The sequence below is a fragment of the Lissotriton helveticus genome, chromosome 1_1 (assembly GCF_964261635.1).
Source record: "Lissotriton helveticus chromosome 1_1, aLisHel1.1, whole genome shotgun sequence".
Classification (NCBI taxonomy): Eukaryota; Metazoa; Chordata; class Amphibia; order Caudata; family Salamandridae; genus Lissotriton; species Lissotriton helveticus.
In genome coordinates, this window is record NC_136057.1 from 1,952,437,633 (window position 1) to 1,952,455,943 (window position 18,311).

Sequence of the window (18,311 nt, forward strand, 5' to 3'; positions counted from 1 at the left end):
AGGACAAGTCTTCCCTGTTCGGATGTTTTCAGCTAATACGGGACACTCATCTATCCAATGGCCATACCCTTTACAGTAAGCACAATGATCTGTTTGGAGGGATCCCGTGCGTTGAGGGCCTGAGGGGGTAGACTGGCGAGCCCTCGGAGGGGGTTGGGGCTGTGGTCTGAAATTCCCGTGGGTATCAGGACCTCTGGGAGGGTAAGCCTGTTGCAGAAGTACCTTAGTCTTAAGATCCCTAGCCTTCTTACTTTCCTTCTCTCTATCTTCACTCTCCCTATTCTTGTGATACTGTGCCATAGCCAAGATACCAGTCATAGTCTGGGCAGACCATGTACTCTCAACTTTCTTGAGCCTGGCGGAAATCTCAGGAAGCAAGTTGCTGACAAACTTATCAACAAATACTGGGCTAGAGCCTGGGATCCTGGGGCCCAAGCCACTATGTCTCTTGTAATCTGTTTCAAAATGGGTAAAAAAGTCAGCCTCACTTTTATCTTTTCTCTGCCTACAGGCATTTATCTTATCCCAGTTAATGACTGTTTCTGGCAAAAATGTTTTCATAAGCGTCATTATTTTACCGGGAAAAGTCAGGATGGTAGCTTCTGGCTTAGTCCCTCCTGCCCTTGCGTCTTCCATAGCTTCCAGATTAGCCCATTTACATCCCAGCTCTACTTCATGGTCAGTATGTCGAATTTTATTCCAAATTTCAGTAGGAACGACCGTACCAAAGAGCAAGTCGATGTCTTCAAGAATAAGTGTACGAGCAGATATTATCTGGCCTAATTCTTTGTCAGATTTTTTTGAGGATCTGGTAACCGCCCTTTCAATTGCAGTTACCAGATCCTCAAACTGACCTTTTCCAAGGGACATGAACCCATACCCTACGCCAGTGGGCTTCAACAGACCCTCGGCCATTATTTTGGGCATCGGTGAGTGCATTAACAAAGACAGGGACCGCCTTTCTCATTGGCATAGCTGTCTCTAGAGGGGGTTTGGGGAAGGCTGTCATATCAAGGTAAGCTATCAAAGCAGACATAGCGCCAAACATCCCCTCTCCCTGCACATCACCTCTTTTTATTTGTGACCTGAGGTCCACTAATCCGGCGGGTATCTGCATAAATGAATTCTCGAATCTCTGCATAACCAAGGTACACATGTATTCAGCCCAGATGGTCTGTTCCATAATCGTTCACTGGAAAAGGTGGGCCATATTTCTTTAAATGGGTAAATATTCCCGCTATTTATCCAACATTCACACTGTTGCTTTTGCAGATCATCTTCTCGAAGGGACAAAAAGCTGACTGCAGAGCGCAAGGAAGCCACTCGGGGGGAATTCAATAATCTATATAAATCCTGCTTAACCGTAGACCACGGGGAAGAAGGGAAGGGGCGGGCAGGGGTAAAGCTGCAGGAATTGGGTGGATGGGGACTCGTTGTCATTCCCATGGCCAGGACAGGGGTAGTGTGCGCTGTCGGTGTCATAGGCATCAAAATAGGGGGATCAGTGTGACGGGGGAACAGTAGGAGGGGCAGTGGGGGCAGGAGTATGCAGCACAGCTGGTGCAGCTGCATGCAGGGCAAGGGCTGTCAGCGCAGGGTAAATGGGGGCATAAGCCGGAGGACTTTCCAACATGGTATCGAGCAGGGAATTGCCCTCTTCTCCCCCTTCCATAAAGCCTTTTCCTTTCTCTTCACGGGCCAGACAGCACTTCTGCACCCGCGCCCTATGTTCCCTATCAGCTATCTCTACAGATTTTTCCATTCGGTCCTGTAAGTGCTCCCTATCATGGTCAGCCATTGACATCCGCTCCCGCTTCCTTTCTAGTGCCTTTTCCTTCTTTGCTCTCTGCTCAATTTCCTTCCTCCACAACCTGACAGACTCAAACATCGAGGGACGAATCTTCTGTTTTAATAGCTGTTCCTCTAGATTTGCCAGAACTTGTGGGTCAAAAGACCCATAAGGCGGCCATTGTAATTCTGAGTTACTTTGCTTGGTGTATTTGGTCCAAAAAGGGGAAAACATTATAGCAGAAGGACCATGTTTAGTATACATGGTGTGACCAGGGGTCCCCTCTGGAGAAAGCGGACAGGCCGCCTCCAGCTGGGAGTCCTGCGCACACATACAACAACATAATTTCTTAAACTTACTCCTGGCCGGCATGTTTGTAAACAGATAACAGACAACAGCAGGTTATAAAACTCACCTCGCTGGCTTGGCTTTTGCAAAAGTCAATAACAGCAGAATCACACAGACTCAGTGGGTGATCAGCCCACCCTTACCTGACAGGGGTAGATCTCTTCTGCAGACGTAGGGCTGTGTCCTGTTCCAGAAATCACTTTGTTAGGTGACCCCAGCGAGGGCGCGGCCATGTGGCCCAGACCGGGTGGGGAGGAACAACGGGCGAGTCGTTCGGCTACCAGACTGAAAGAATCCCTCGGGTAGGGCATCTCCGTCAGCGTCTCTCTGTGCACCTCCTCACATCCACCGGGACTCACCTTCGTGCTCGTGGGGTTCCTATTCGGGCGCCATTTGCAGAACCGTTTTTACCCACTTACAGGGTCTTGGAGGCAGGGGAACCGCCAAAGTCTTCCACACCCTCCTTATATAGAAAAAAGGAGACACAGGAGCCTTCGTCTGCAGGAGGAAGTAAGTTTTATTCAAATAGCCCAGGCTATGGAACAGAGTCCCAAGTTCGTTGGAGACAGGACAGAGGAGGCTGCTGCTTCACTCCGCAGCTCACAAGCCTTATATACTCATTTCCCACCTTAAGAAACCAGTTCGGATGACGTTCTGGCGCCCCCGAGTCAGAATGCAGTTACGCCATTCTTTGTTCAGGCAGGACGGTGCTGCAACAGATGGTGCAAAAGATTAAGGACAGGTCTTGCAAAACAGCATATATACGTGAGAGAACAGACAGATCTTGAACAGCAGGATATGTGAAAGAAACAAGTTCTGGGATGGTGGTGTGACCAAGTCTTGCGAAACAGGGTGGGTGTGTGCAGGAGTTCAGTCCGAGGGTGGTGAGGCCAATTCTTTGTTCCCTTTTTCGAAATTGGCTCAACCACAAGGAGCAGGAAGGGCAGGGTTGTCATGACAGAGTTTCATCAGACATCAGCAAAAACGACCAGGAGGGTCGTGCAGAGGTGTTTGACACAAAATGGCAATGCAGAAATAATGGAGTCATGGCACAAAATAAATGCCGACAAGAAGGACACTTTTCCTCAGTTATCACTACTTTACAGGTGTCCATTATACATTCTCTCAACAGATCACAAGGCTAGGCTTTCAGACACATCTTATGCTATGTCATTGTTATAAGCATATAACATGTTTTATATAAGTATAGAGCACACATGTCTATTTCTATTTTGTGCAATTATTCCCTTCCCTCACACTGCTTACTGACCTGTGCTCCCACCCTTCTGTATGACTCAATCAATAAGGATTTATAAAGCTCAGCTAATTACCAGATAGGATATCCAGGCGCTTGCATGTCCAGGAGACTTATTTGAATAGCCAGGTCTTGAGGGCCTTTCACAATTCTAGAAGTGAGGTGATGGTTCGGAGTTGCGTGCAGAGGCTGCTTCAGTTCTTTGCTGCAGTTTGGGAGGAGGAACGTCCTCCGCTCCTGCTTCAGTAGACGCAGGGTGTATGGGCAAGAGAGTAGGAGGCAGAGTGTAGTCTTCTTGATGGTTGACAGAAGTTCAGGTGGTGGTTAACGAAGGTAGCTCCTTTGTTGTCTAGAGGCTTGTGTGCTCAGGTCAGCATCTTGAATTGGCATCTCTTCTGTATGGAGAGCCAGTGGTGTTGCCTGAGGTGGGTTGTGATGTGGGTTTGTCGGGAAAGGCCAAGGATGAGTCTGACTGCATCATTTTGTATGGCTGGTAGTCTCTGTAGGTGGTGTGTGACGATTCCTACATAGAGGGCGTTGCCGTAGTCCAGTGAGCTGTGATGAGGACCTGTGTCACAGGGCATCTTGTGTGTAAGGGTAGCCACTTGAAGATCTTACGTAGCATGCAGAGAGTGAGGAAGCAGGCGAGGAGACAGCGTTGATCTGTGATTTCATTGTCATCTTGTTGTCAATGATGATTCTGAGGTTTCTGGCGTGGTCGGAGGAAGTGGGTGCGGTCTTACATCTGATGACCTCTAGGAGTCATTAAATGTTTTGCTGCTGGTGCCGAAGAACAGTACTCCCAGCTGTGATCAGGGTGGTTTTGGTGATGCGATTGCTGCAGTAGTCGGATTGGGAGACATTGAGTTCTGCTCCAGACGTGTCATGAGTTGCATTTGATGATCTTCTTCAGTATCTTTGGTTGTATTGGGAGCAGGGAGTTTGGCCAGTAGTTTGTGAGTTCACATTGGGTCGGTGGAGGGTCTTTTGAGTAGTGGTCTAACTTTGGCATGTTTCCAGGCTTTGAGAAATGTTGCGGTTGTGATAGAGGTGTTGAGCAGGATGATGAGTTCCTGGCTAAACATTTGGTTTCTGAGTTTAAAGATGCGGTGCGGGCATGGGCCTGTAGGAGCTCCAGAGAGGATGGATTTCATAGTGGAGGTGGTGTCCTGGGTGGAGAGGAGGTTCCAAGTGGTCAATCTGTGGTTCATGTCGGTTGCTGTGGTGGCGCATTTCTCAAGGAAGCCCATAGGTGTTGGTTGGGGTTAGAATTTTCTGTACATGGTTGCTGTCTTGTCATGGAAGAAGTTGGCGAGGTTGTCGCACTGCTCCTGTGAGGGTGTGAGGTTGTTTTTGCTGGCAGCCAGTTTATACATTTCTTAACGATGTTAAAATGTTCCTTGGTGCTGTTGCTTCTGGTTTTGATGTGTGCCGCTAGGGCTGTCTTCTTTGTTGCCCTCAGCAGGCAGTGGTAGCTGTTGAGTGAAGTCTTGAAGGTTGCCCTTTTGAAGGTGTCCTTGCTGGTGTGCCATCACCTCTCCAGCTGTTTGCTGTCTTGCTTCATTGTTCTGAGTTCTTGGGTATACCAGCTGGCATTATTGGAGGATTTTCTTGGGATCTTGCTCTCAATGGGAACGATGATGTTGGCACAATTGGTGATCCAGACGTTGAAGTCGTCCACTCGCTGTTTGAGGTTGGTAGCTGCAGCCGGGTTGGAGGTGTTGAGGGTGTATGTCCAACCAATATCTGAGATTTTGATCCTACTCCGGTAGTGGGTGCTGGTCGTCTTGGGGGTGGCGGTGCAGGTGATGCTGAAGTGGACGATGTATTGATTGATCCATGTGAGTTCTGCGATGGGACTGTGTTTGACAGGGTTGCTGGTGGTGAAAAAAGGGGTCCTTTGTGTTTCCTGGGTGTGTGTAGGGTCATGGACGATCTGGGTCAATCTGAGGCTGCTCATACTTTTGGGGATGTGGGCAGTGTTGTTGTCATTGGGGTCGTCGATGTGTAAATTTAGGTCGCCAAGACAGATGTAGACTTTGAAGGTAAGGCTAGGGGCTTAATGAAGTCTGCGATGTTGTTGCAGAAGCTGGAGCATGGACCTGCCAATCAGCATGCGAGGGTGCCTCTGATGGTTGTCTTGTCATCTGTGTGGAGCTTTAGTTGAGATGTTCCATGGGGGTGGTGGTGTAGTCAGTGGTGGTGGTGCACTGTATGGTCTCTTCGTTGATGCTGTCTGTTCCTCCTCCCGACTTGTTGCTGCAGTCCTGGTGAATGGTTTTATATCTGTTGGGGATCGCTGTGACAGTGTCTGGGGCGGATGTGGATTTGATTCAAGTCTCAGTGAGGAAGATGTCAGGTTCGTTGATGGCAATAAGGTCCCATCATTCAGTGGAGTGCATTGATAGTGAGCGTGGACAGAGAAGGGCGCATGTAAGTTGTTGTCTTTGTTAAGATGGTATCGGTGGTGCATCCGGGTGGGGCTGATTGGTTAGCTGATGTGTGTGCTTTGGCAGGTGAGGTGGCTGTGGGTGCAGGTGAATGGTCTTACTGTGGGGTCTGGATCAGTGAAGTGGCAATCTTTGTTGCGACGTCCAGGACTGAGTGTTGAGAGCTCGGTAATGGTGTATCTTCGGGGGCTACAGGGCCAGGGTCATGGTGCTAGGTGCAGTTCTGGCATGAATGGATGCAGATGGGCTTGCCTTTAGCGGGGCACGCCAGCAGTGCAGTCGCTCTGCTGCCTGCATTTACTAGGTCCTGGGGTGGGCAGGGCTTCTGCTGCTAGGAAGAAAGCCCCATCAGGAAACTTATGGCAGCAGTGGTGCCACTTGATCAGTCTGGAGCAAGCATGAACTGGAGGCCACAGGCAAGTGGCAGGCTAGCTGTCCAGGGGCCATATCACACATATGATGCATATTCCTTGTTTATGCCAGGTGCTCCTTTTAAAAGGTGCACCCACCACAAACAAGAAAAATGCACCGTATTAGGATGAATTTGCTGCCCCCAGGGCAACGGCGAACATGCGCTGCACCCAAAGCAGGGCATTCATGTATGAAACAGAGCAGCTGCTGTGAAGCCGCTCTGTGTTTCAAAGTGCAGTGCAACCCGCCTTCACTTTTAAGGAGGATTAGAGATCCCCTTGCAGGAGGGTGCAGTGAGTAAAAGCACCCACCAGCAAGGGGATATCTGGGGGGCCAAGGGACTCCTTACCCCCTCCACAGGGCTGCCTTCAGAGGGCGCACTGACCGCGGGCCAAGTTTTAGGTGGCCCACGGTCAGTGCACCACCTGACAGCTTCTTTGCCTCTGCAATACAGTGCGGGTGCACAGGCAAATGGATGCCCTCATTTGAATGGGTCTACATCCCCATGCAAATGAGGGGACATTCTCTGATGATAGCGCTGGCGCTCTATGTGCGATGCCAAAGGGGATGATGGATGGATCGCTTGAGCAAATCACTCAACCCCAGTCAACTGATCTGGGTTTAATTCATCACCATTCCTTAGCTCACTCCACCACCCCAGTTCAGACATGGCAATATTCAAGTCAGTCTGACCCTATGCCTCATGGGAACAGTCCAGCCCAAACTGCCAAGCTATGTCTTCCCTGGACCAGAAACAAGCATCCTGGGACCGGTTTCGGATTCATAATCCTCATCAGCCAGGCTATCTTGAATCCAGTGGTAGAGTGAGCAAGGGACCCACGTCTGGGCATACCCTGCCAACTTAGGTCGAACAAAGCAATACCAAAGGGGATGATGGACAGAGTGCTTGAGCAAATCCAACACTCACCCCCAGTCAACTGATCTGGGTTTAAATCATCACCATTATTTAGCTCACTCCACCACCCCAGTTCAGACATAGCCATATGCAAATCAGTCTGACCCTGTGCCTCATGGGAATAGTCCAGCCCGAACTGCCAAGCCAAATCTTCCCTGGACCGGAAACATGCATCCTGGGACCGGTTTCGGATTCATAATCCTCATCAGCCAGGCTATCTTGAATCCAGTGGTAGAAAGAGCAAGGGACCCATGTCTGGGCATACCCTGCCAACTTAGGGCGAACAAAGCGATACCAAAAGGGATGATGGACGGAGTGCTTGAGCAAATCAAACACTCTATGCGTCAGCACTATCGATATTACAGAAGGGGATGCACAAACATCTGCGGCCCCTTCTGTAATACCAAAATGCCCCTGAGGCATGCAAAGCAGGCATAAATGCCCATTGCACCCCCTTGGGCACTTCTGAAATACGACCTCACTTGTCTACTGATGCAGTCAGGCTGCAGTCTGCATTAAGTAGGTCCTGGGGTGGGCGGGGATTCTGCTGGTAGGAAAAATGGTGAGTCTGAAAACCCAGATGGGAAAACCTTGCCAGGAAAACTCGGCTAGCAGCAGTGCCACTGGATCAGTCTGGAGCAAGCATGAACCGGAGGCCAAAGGCAAGTGGCAGGCTAGTTGTCCAGGGGCCCCATCATACATATAGTGCATTTTTCTTGGTTGTGCTGGGTGCACCATTTAAAAGGAGCACCTGATACAAAAAAGGAAAATGTGCCGTATTAGGATGAATGCGCTGCCCCCAGGGCAGCAGTGAACTTGCGCTGCCCTGGGGGCGGCGCATTCATGTGAAATACAGAGTGGCTGCTTTGAAGCCGCTCTTTGTTTCACAGTGCAGGTGGCAACCCGCCTGCACTTTTGAGGGGGAATAGAGCGTGTGACTGCACCTGCCTGCAAGAGGATGTTTCGGAGGGGCCATCGTACCCCCTTTACCCTCTCCAGAGGACTGCCATCAGAGGACACACTGACAGTGCGCCATCTTTTAGGTGGCACACTGTAAGTGCACCTCCTGACAGATTCTTTGCCTTCTGTAATACGACGAGGGCACAAAGGCAAAGGGATTCCCTCATTTGCATGGGGCCACACACCCACACTAATGAAGAAACATTCTCTGATGATATTGCTGGGATCATCGTATAATTTTTATCCATGTTTTACTTGTCCCTCAGTATCAGTACTTGATGCCTGAAAAGGTATTCTCTGCATTTCTCTCTAGCAAACATATTCACCGTTCTGGTTTTCTCATTTTTGGCAGACAACGGCATAACACAGGCCCCCGCATCCCCTGCGGTGCGGGGGGGCCTCTAGCTCCAAGGGTCCACCTTGGCACTGCACTCTGGCAGGAGAGCTCTTGTACCGTGCAGGGAGGCCCCCTCACTTTTCGTTACACCAGTGAGACAACCAGAGTGGTAAAACCTTCATTTGAAGATGGCGCCACATCTTTGCATAGGTAACATGACAATTCTCTTTTCTTTCACTTTCTTTGGTGGCATTTTTTTACGTGCAAAAAGCCTCAAGTGAAACTCTCTGGTTCACAGCAAGCCTAGTATTGAATACTTTTAAATTTACATTTGCCTTCATTTAAATACACAATCCATCTCTCAGTTATGTAGGGGCACTTAACAACATTAATTTGCCATCCTTCAGTTTACAGAACCCTCAAGACAATCAGATTTCCTTAACATTGTAAACATTTCTGTACAACCTGCCTACTTTCTTAGAAACAAAATAACGCCCTTGCTTTACGTTATGCTATTCTGGAGCAGACAAGAGCTGGTAAATAAAAAGGTTTTGTGTAAAACTGTCAGTGTTATTTTGAAAAACGCCAATTATCTCTCAGTGTTCTCGTACACTTCTTCTGAAACGTTTTTCAACTCTTAAATACTTTTTGACTCCTTTATGTGTTTGCTATTTTAAATATATCTTTCAGCAGGAATAAAATACCGATTTCACTGCTTTTCTGAATATTTTTATCGGCATTCACTTAAAAATACAGACCATGCCAGTAAAAAAGAGATAAATGTAAAAAAGAATTTAAAGGAGTAAGAAAAAAGAAATCAACAAATGATTTGCTTGCATTGAACTTGTGTCTGGAGCATAAAAATACCAAATGTTCTGTGATTGACCTCCTTTTACCAAAAAAATCAGTGATTTAAGGAATACAAAAAAATCCTATAATGTAACGTAAAGTACAAAAGAAACATCTCCTATGAAATTCAACACACATTATAACATAATTATTTTTTTACACAAATGTAAGTTTCAGCCGAATGAACTTCTTCAGTGTAGGAAAGCACCATAACTTGTTCAGGGAATATGCGTTGCTGCACCTGGACTCTCTTAATCATTTGCGATTTCCATTTATTTTCAAATGCATGCTGCAAATCAAATGAAAATAATAAATGTAATCATGTCCGACAGCCTGACACAGTCTCTATCTGATGTGATATGTTGGTTTGTGCAGCAAGTGTACAAGCTGCCTCAGCTTTAGATGATTGCTTTGAGTCACTGACAACAAATTAGTAGCTAAGAGCGATTTTCCAATGTCATTTCAGGTCTTCTTAAAGGAAAGGTGTATTTGCTATGTTGAAATGTCGTTTCACTACTTTTTTAATCATTTACTTCCTGCAGTGCAATTTTCATTCAATTTAATCATTGTATGAATATTTGCTAAATTGCTTTTAGCCAAACTTTACATATTTTACAAACTTTGAAAACTAAACACTATGTTAAAGTTCCATTTGTGTTGAGCTTTTGCATGAAAATCTGTACTTTCAAGAGCATTTTGGACATGAGAATCATTTGCATTGAGTCACTTGCAGTGAACAAATAAACATGCAATGTCTTCACAGCTATGCATGTCAAGATGCATAATTATGCTGATGATCACTAACGCTCTTATTAGGAGGGGTCCGATATAGAATCTGTCAATTATTGGACCTATAAAATGCGATTCCATAGGGGCGGGATTTTCAGTGCAATAGTAATCATCTATTACGTGATTTGGGGGAATAACATGCAGATTTCGGTGCCTACTGCAACAAAATCTTCAATTCCAGTAAATACTGACCCTTTTCCCTCAGACAGAGTCCAGCAGGACTGAAAAATTAGAAGTTTACCGGGCCACTGATAGTGAGTGCCTAAGTGTCGAGGTTGCTAAAGCACACAATAGGTAAATAATTGTATGCCCTGCTCCTGACAGTCACAATGCACCTTTATTAAATAGCCACATACTTTAAAAGCCTGTCTCAGGAATTGACAATCTCAGAACTCCTTCAATCCTCATGAAAACGGGTGCCTACTATTCCTCCTACATTTTCTGATGTAACTTTAGAATAATTTAAACATGTTGTTTATATATCCTTTTTATTTAACTGTATATGATAAGACACAATGCTTTATTACTACACAAATATGGCAGTTAATATACAATTTATAAGTTTTATTGTTTGGGCAGGTTTCACACTATTGTCTAATTGTACATTTCTTGTTGCATATCACTAGTCTATTTTTGTATGTTTTATTTTTCTTCCTCTGAATGGTTGACACTATTTAAAAGAGCTAAGAAATAAAATAAAGTGCAAATGTCTCCAAATGACAGAGGTGGTTAATAGCTCTTTCAATAAATACTATTATAACCAAAAGTTCAGGCAATTCCAGAAATTAACAGTATTCCAAGTACATTACGTCTTTGAGATACATAAAGTATACTGTAAACATAAGAATTCCATAAACAAGCATGTGATAATTTGTCAACCCTAAGCAATGCCAGCTCCATGGAGTGTGGTGAGCAGGAAAACAAGATGGGCATTTGAGACACATGGATTGTGTTTGGGAAATGTTTGAGGAGTTGCCAGTTGTCTTGCCTCCGGGAGCTTCCACTGTCACTAAAACCTCAGATTAAACACACAAAGGGGGCATCAGTTCCTCTAGGAGAGTGAACCATAATCTAGTTTGCTCAATAGTATAGATGAAAGGAGAGAATGTTCTGGGTAATGTGGTCGTTTGCTCTGTAAGAAAACCATAAGGAAGGGAGAGAGATGTGAGGTGGGTTGATTCTCCTCGGTGACCTAGTGCCCTCAAAAGACCGTACGAGCGCCCTGAGTCATCATTGGGCGTTGCTCCTCGTGTGGGTGGCACTGCAGTCCCTCACGGGCCCCACAAGGGGGCTCTTTAGCGGAGTTCTTTTGGTGGAGATGCCGCAGTTGTGCATGCGGGTCTGAGGGCCTAGTGAAAAAAATATATAAAGTGAGTGCAAATTTAAAATGACCAGACAGTACCCGTCAATTAATTTATTCAAGGGTCTGGATAGCCAATTAAAAGAGGTGGACCCTGGAATGTCCCTATATAAACCAAATAATAGGGAGGCGTCTGTGATACTAGACGTTTGTCTCAGGGTAAGAGTGTGGGTATGGAGATAAAAAGATTTTTAAAAAAAATATATATAAATATAAATATTGGGTCAACATGTTTCGCGCATCGAGTGGTCCCTAATGGATCCTATTGCGCTTCTTCAGGACCAAACCATGTTACTCAAACCAAAAAGTTGGGTTTGAAGACGCAGGTTCCAGGCCTAATGCCTATGAGCCTGCAGTACCTTTGTCATCAAGGTGTCAAGCGTCTTGACGCTGTCCGGTACGTTCAAAGTGTGTACCTAAGCCCAACCCCAGCAGTCCTAGGTATGGGCCCCCTCGGCAGCCACTTGCCCAAATAGCGAGAGAGTGTGTTGTCTCCCTCCGTAAGCGTCATTAACTCCTACCCTCGGCAAATTGCTGCGCGGTATGGACAAACCTCAGAGTCTGCCCGCTGACTTCCCTCCAGTCTTTCTTCCATGGCAACAATTTCTTTATTTATCATAGTCATTGCTCCTGACAGGGAATTTGTAATAAAATGTTAGGTGGTAGTATTGCCTTCTTTCATTGTTGTTTTCCTCTTACCCATTTTGTGAGTAAAAAGATTTTAATATACAAAGGTACAAACTTACCTGATGAAAGGGAGGTGGCCCATACCGGCCTCTTCGGCCTACCGGCCTCTTTGGCTACAGATGGACGCAGATGGACCCCCTTTTGGCCCAGTATTCACCCAGCCATGCGAGGTGGGAATCTCCCGGCCCCAAAGGACCCCTCCCATTCCCTTCCTTTAAGGAAAACGGGATACTTCACAAAAAAAGAAAGGCTACTTTATTTAAAAGCAACCACAGACTTGGTGGTCTGCTGATCTCAGCAGGCTACCATCCTTATAAATTTTGCGATTCCTTATGGGTCGCAAATTGCAATCTACCTCAATTAATATTCATGACCTGCCCATTAGGAATCGCAGAAAGTGGTCAACACCCTTTCATACTTGCCGTTTTGCGATTTCATACACGCTGTTTTGCGATTTCCCTAATTGCGAATCACAAGGATTCGCAATTAGGGAATCACAAAAATGTTTATTAATACATCTGGCCCTAAGTGCTTTAGAGCGGAATATGATACGGGCCGCCTTCACTTGCCATGTTTTACTTTGATTTAACACATGTGCTTCCCCTCTTATAGGATGTCAGATGCCCTCCATGAAGTGAAATTAAGCTTGCTAATAGACCCAAATGCTGAGCTAAAGGTGTATGTACACCAGTGGTGATGGAAGGCATGTAAAACTCAATGTGAATCATTAAAGGTGCCTATGGCTTACCTAAAAGCCGTTATAATATTTGAACAATAAATACAATAAATAACAATATTATTATTAATATTGTGTGTGAAATTGAGCTATTGATAATATAAAGGTCTATTGTGGTGCTGGTAGAAATTGGTTGGTAGAGGTATGTTCCTCTCCAAGCAGGAAAAACAATCCTAGTCAGGGTAAGTTAACTCGTAATTAACCTGTACTCAGCCTCTGGTAGCTTGGCACAGAGCAGTCAGGCTTAACTTAAGAGACAATGTGTATAGTATTGTGCAACACTTAATACAGTAAAGCTGGGAAAAATTACAACACAAAAATAAACTACACCTGGTTTGCAAAATAGAGCTCAATTTATTGAATAAAACAAGACTGAAACGACAAAAATCCAATAAGTAAAACCTGAGTTATGCATTTTTAAAGAATATCTGTAAATATAGTGCTTAAAAGCACTATAAAGCATAAAGCACCAACCGGGGCTATCTGGTCGTGCTTAACCAGGTAAAATCCAAAAGTTCAGACTGGCTGAGATGGAGTGTGTGTCCGGTACAGGGACCAACCTTGTCCCGCTTAGAAAGTATTTTGACAGGACTCGATGTGTGGGGCATAGGAGGCGATGGATCATCGTTGACCCCTCTTAATGTAGGCGATCATCAGTTCTGAGCCACACAATTCGAGATGTGTCCCTGTTGGCTTCTTGACATGAACGAGATGCATCATTGTCGAGCCGCACAGCCCGCGTTGGGATGCCTTTAGTCCCCTGCGGCAGCAGGATGCATTTTCGTCGAGGGGAGATGTGTTGGTTCCGCCCAGGCAACAGGGGCGATGCGTGGAATTTGATGGAGAAAGCACAAAAAATTCACTTCCAAGGGCCCAGGATTGGACCGGCACGATTTGGCAGGGCAAGAATCACAGTTTTTGTAATACGGTTGTTGGCAGACTGAGACTTCAGAGCAGGAGGCAATCCAGGAAGCCCTTGTAGTCAAGTTGGTTCTGGGGTGTAGAGATGTAGGTCCAGTCCCATTCAAGGAGGGCAACAGGCAGCAGGGCAGGCACAGCAAAGCAGGAGTCCAGCAAAGCCCAGAAGACGTAAAACAGTCAGCCTTTCAGCATCGCAGCAGTCCTTCGTCCTGGCAGAGTATTCGCAGGCCCAGAAGTGCACTGAGTTGGTGGTGTCAGAGAACCAGTACTTATACTCAGTTGTGCCTTTGAGGTAGGGGATACGTCAAAGAGAGGCCTTTGAAGTGCACAGAGTCTCTGACTTTCCTGCCCTGGCTTCAGACTCACTACAGGCGGTATGCAGCCCTTTGTGTGGGGACTGGCATGGCCTATTCAGCTGCTGACTCCCATCCTGCCCAGGATTGCCTATCAGGATGTTGATGGACCATTGGTCACACCTAATCTCCCTTTGTGTGCTGCTGCCTGGAGGGAATGCATAAAGCCCAACTGCCACCCACCCCAGATGTGTATTTAGAGACCCACAGAAGGCACTGAAACGTTAAAGTAAGAAAATGCCAATTTTCTAAAAGTATTAAAGAGCGACATGAATAAAACCCATAGACCGGATTGAGATCTGGGTAGGGAAGTTTAAGCTGACAACAATATCTCAACCGGTATTATTGAGGAAAATAATGTAATCAGTATGCAAAAGACATTGCTAGGAGAAGAAATTAGGGAGACTCATTGTTCTTTGTAAAATGTGCTCAAGGCATCATATATTTTGCATAAGAAGAAACAGTTGTATCAGCAGTGTAGGCAAAATTTGCAAAAACAACACAAAGACTTTGTGCACTATGTGCTCGTGACACTTGAAAGTGAACGGCGCAGGTGACAAGTTAAAGTAACTGCGGAAGGCGCAACGTGAAAAGGTGACTGATATGTACAGGAATATATGGTTCATATATATTATTTACAATGATTGGTCATGTTATTAAAGACATTTTTTGATGAACTATAGTTGAAAAAGCACCATAAATTGCGCTGAGATGTCGACGGCATTTCGATCCTTAATCATTTAGGATCATCTTCAGGACTGGGTTGCCTGGTTGAAATTGCTAGCCAATGTTGCAAGGCCGGGTGCAACACAGCTTGTGAGGAAGCTGTGGAGAGGGTCAGAGCCCCGATCCGCTGTCAGAGTATGGGTAGGGCCATCCAATAGTTACGTCGGTGCCAATGGAGGCTGGGGGCCTGGAGTCAATCCGATAGCAACGAGGAGGTCAGGATCAGAGCGGGCCGCCACAGACATGTGCGGCAAGCCGGTGTCCTGAATTTTCTAAAAGAGGCATTTTCAGACTTGCAACTTAAAATACAAATTTACCATAAGTTGTGATTTTTAATTGTGAGTCCAGAGACACTATACATGAAAAGTTTATATTTTTCCAATGGGATGTTACACTTTTAATGTATCATAAGGTAATCCCTCATAGAATAGTAATTACATTGCTCTGTGATTCACAAGCATCTATTTACAGAACCACCTTAGACGACACACTTCACACCTGTTGTTAGACGAGGGCCGAGGGAAATACGCGTATATAAGGCAATGTCATATCATGTCACGTTCATGAACCCCAGGCCACATTCACACTTGAACTACGAAGCTGTTCACTCTCCACAGCCTTTCTCCACATATACTTACTATACCTGTTCAGGCTATGCCTCGGGGACTACAATGTTCTCTCATTGCCTGACGCATTGTCCCTTCCCGTCGCGGACCTATTGCTTCACAAGGATGAGGCTAGTTCTCGGACTTAACATGCCAGTTGAGAATGTTGATTTACTTCATCTTTCTTTCCTCCTTTTGCCTAGTAGGACGTGATGTGTAACCAATGTCCCAAAGAGCATTATTATTGCTTATGATTGTCACTGTGAACTTAAAGGATGGTTTGTTACATTTCCTGATTATTGCTTTGGCATGTACTGTGATTATGCATTGAAAAAATAATAAAAGATATTCAAACAAAAAAAGTATAAGGTATTCACAATGTTAACCTATGGGAGAAATAGGCCTTGCAGCAGTGAAAAACGAATTTAAGTTTTTCACTATGTGAACATAAAAAGCTTAAAAGTACATGTGCAACTTTTTTAATGCACTGCACCCTTTCCTCAGGCTGTCCAGGGCCTACCTTAGGGGTGGCTTATATGTAATATAAAGGAAGGTTTGGGCCTTGCAAGAGGATTAAATTACCAGGCTAACATAGTAGTTTAAAACTGCATAAACAGTCCCTGCAATGGCAGTCCGGAGACTTATTTAAAGGGCTTCTGCAGTGGGTGGCACAATCAGTGCTGCAGGCCCACTAGTTGAATACAAAAAGAGGAACCTGGCTCTGTTTGACGTATTGAGCAAAAAACAGCCCACAACTTTTTCTGTTTGAATGGAATTTTTATTAAACCATTCCTCTCTTTGCAATTGTTTGTATTTTACCAAAAAGATTTTAGTTGCATGAGAAGTAAAGAGACACACATTTTTCAAATTAACATACAAAACATGAAAAATACTTATGACGATTCACATTAGACAGTGCATAAAATACTTATATACAAACACATTTATATACAACAACATTGGACTTTTGCATCATAACATCAGAAACTAGAATACTCTTATTGCTATCTTGTTTTTTTGGGGCCAAACATGTGCCAAACATGTGAAAATATTTAGAGTGTTTGCTTGGGGCTTATGATTCAATGCAAATCCCTCACGTCACAACAAGTTTACTCAAATTCCTCCGTGTTGACAAAAGTGCTGACATGTTTCAAGACCTAGTCCTCTGGTACCGGGACTCTCATCAGGGCTTCATGTTAATGGTCAGCGATTTCTGATTAAAGGACAGAGCTGCTGCTCTGACTCATATTTGCGTGGTAACCAGAATCTCTCAACAGAAATGACTGCAGTGTGCTTCGTAGTTTATGCCGGGGAGAATTTCTTTCAAACGTGCCCACTAGTAGCATTTAATTTAAAGGCCCTGGGCACAGGCAGTGCACTTTACTAGGGAGTTATAAGTAAATTAAATATGCTAATTGTGGTGAAGCCATTGTTACCTTATTTTAGGGAAAGAGCACATGCGCTTAGTATAGATTGCAGTGGTAAGGTGCCCAGAGTCCTAAAACCATCAAAAAATGAAGTCATCAAAACAGGAGGTCAAAACACAAAAAAGTCATGGGAAACCATGCCAAGCATGCCAGGTCTAACAGGTGCATTTAGGTTTATGAAGTTTTAGTTTGTGGTATAGTCAAGACTGACAATTTTTCCTTCTAGGAATTGTAATACCCCATACATTTTAGCAACCGAGTTCCCCAAAAAGAAGTTGGCCATATTCCAGAGCTATTGCAGTGACATTTAGCACATTTTAATGGCACAATTTGGCAACAGACCAGACAGGTTATGAGTAACTTAAAAGCATCATTTGGGATGTTGCTCATCATACTAGCAAAACAACTCTCAATCTGAATTAAGGCAGTAAATGGATGTTTTGGTTCTGCCCATTCTGCTTTTCCAGAGCATCATTATACTTTCAGTTGTGTAATAGTATCTAATAGTGGCTCGCTGGTCTTGGGGGATTATGGAGTTTGTTTCTGTTACGTCAGTGGCTTCCAAAAAACTTGTCAGAGCATGAATATTTTATTCAGACATGGTCTCAAGTGTGCAGCAAACATTTCCCTCGTGGGGGAAGACAGCCTGTGCTGGAGGCGAAATGAACTACTCAGGAGCCAATGATGGATTGCTGCAGTAGCTTTCAATGTCTGACTCTTTGTTTGTTTCAAAGGAGAGTTGATAACGGTCTAACAAAGTCATATTAGAGGTGAAACTGAGCAGGCTCATGCTCCAGAATCTCAGAGTTGGACTAAGGTGTTGGAATGGCAAAGTATGTAGCCCATTACCAAGAATATTAGAGCAAATTTACCTCAGTACATCAGATGCAGTTTGAAGAATGACAACATCATTATGTTAGGATTTCCAAGACCCTGTAGTCTTTCCTCCTGTGAATTGTAGATATTGGAAACTTCTTCAGACCTGGCTGCCCGATGTCCCGGATGCAGCAGTACATCATTGAATCAGCATACCAGTGAATGTGTCATGTAGATCCCTCTGTGAAATGTCTTCAGACATAGCTACTAAGTGGTGTTGGTGAATATCTGTTAAATCTCAAAAAGACATTCACCATGTAATTCAAAAATCCCACACAAAACCGAGATGGGCTGCTCCGTAACAATCATAAATTCTTACAAGCATGACCCAGCTTGTCTGTAATTTGAAAAAATACATGTGGAGAAATGCAAAAGATGTTCTGTACATTTACTAATTTCTACAGCAGTAACCAAAGTTGTTGTGCTGCATTGTGCTAGGGCAAAAGAGCATCTCAGATCTACTAATATATGGCAGAGCTGTTCTCTTCCCCAGGCAGGTGCACGCTTAGGTTGCTT

The 18,311-nt window shown here is 45.0% G+C and overlaps 1 protein-coding gene across 1 annotated transcript in view; it reads left to right on the forward strand.

Moving 5' to 3' along the window:
- The window catches only part of KCNT2 (potassium sodium-activated channel subfamily T member 2), a 1,660,679-nt gene that overhangs the window by 1,225,637 nt on the left and 416,731 nt on the right, over positions 1-18,311 (forward strand). The gene's annotated exons all lie outside the window — the stretch shown is intronic.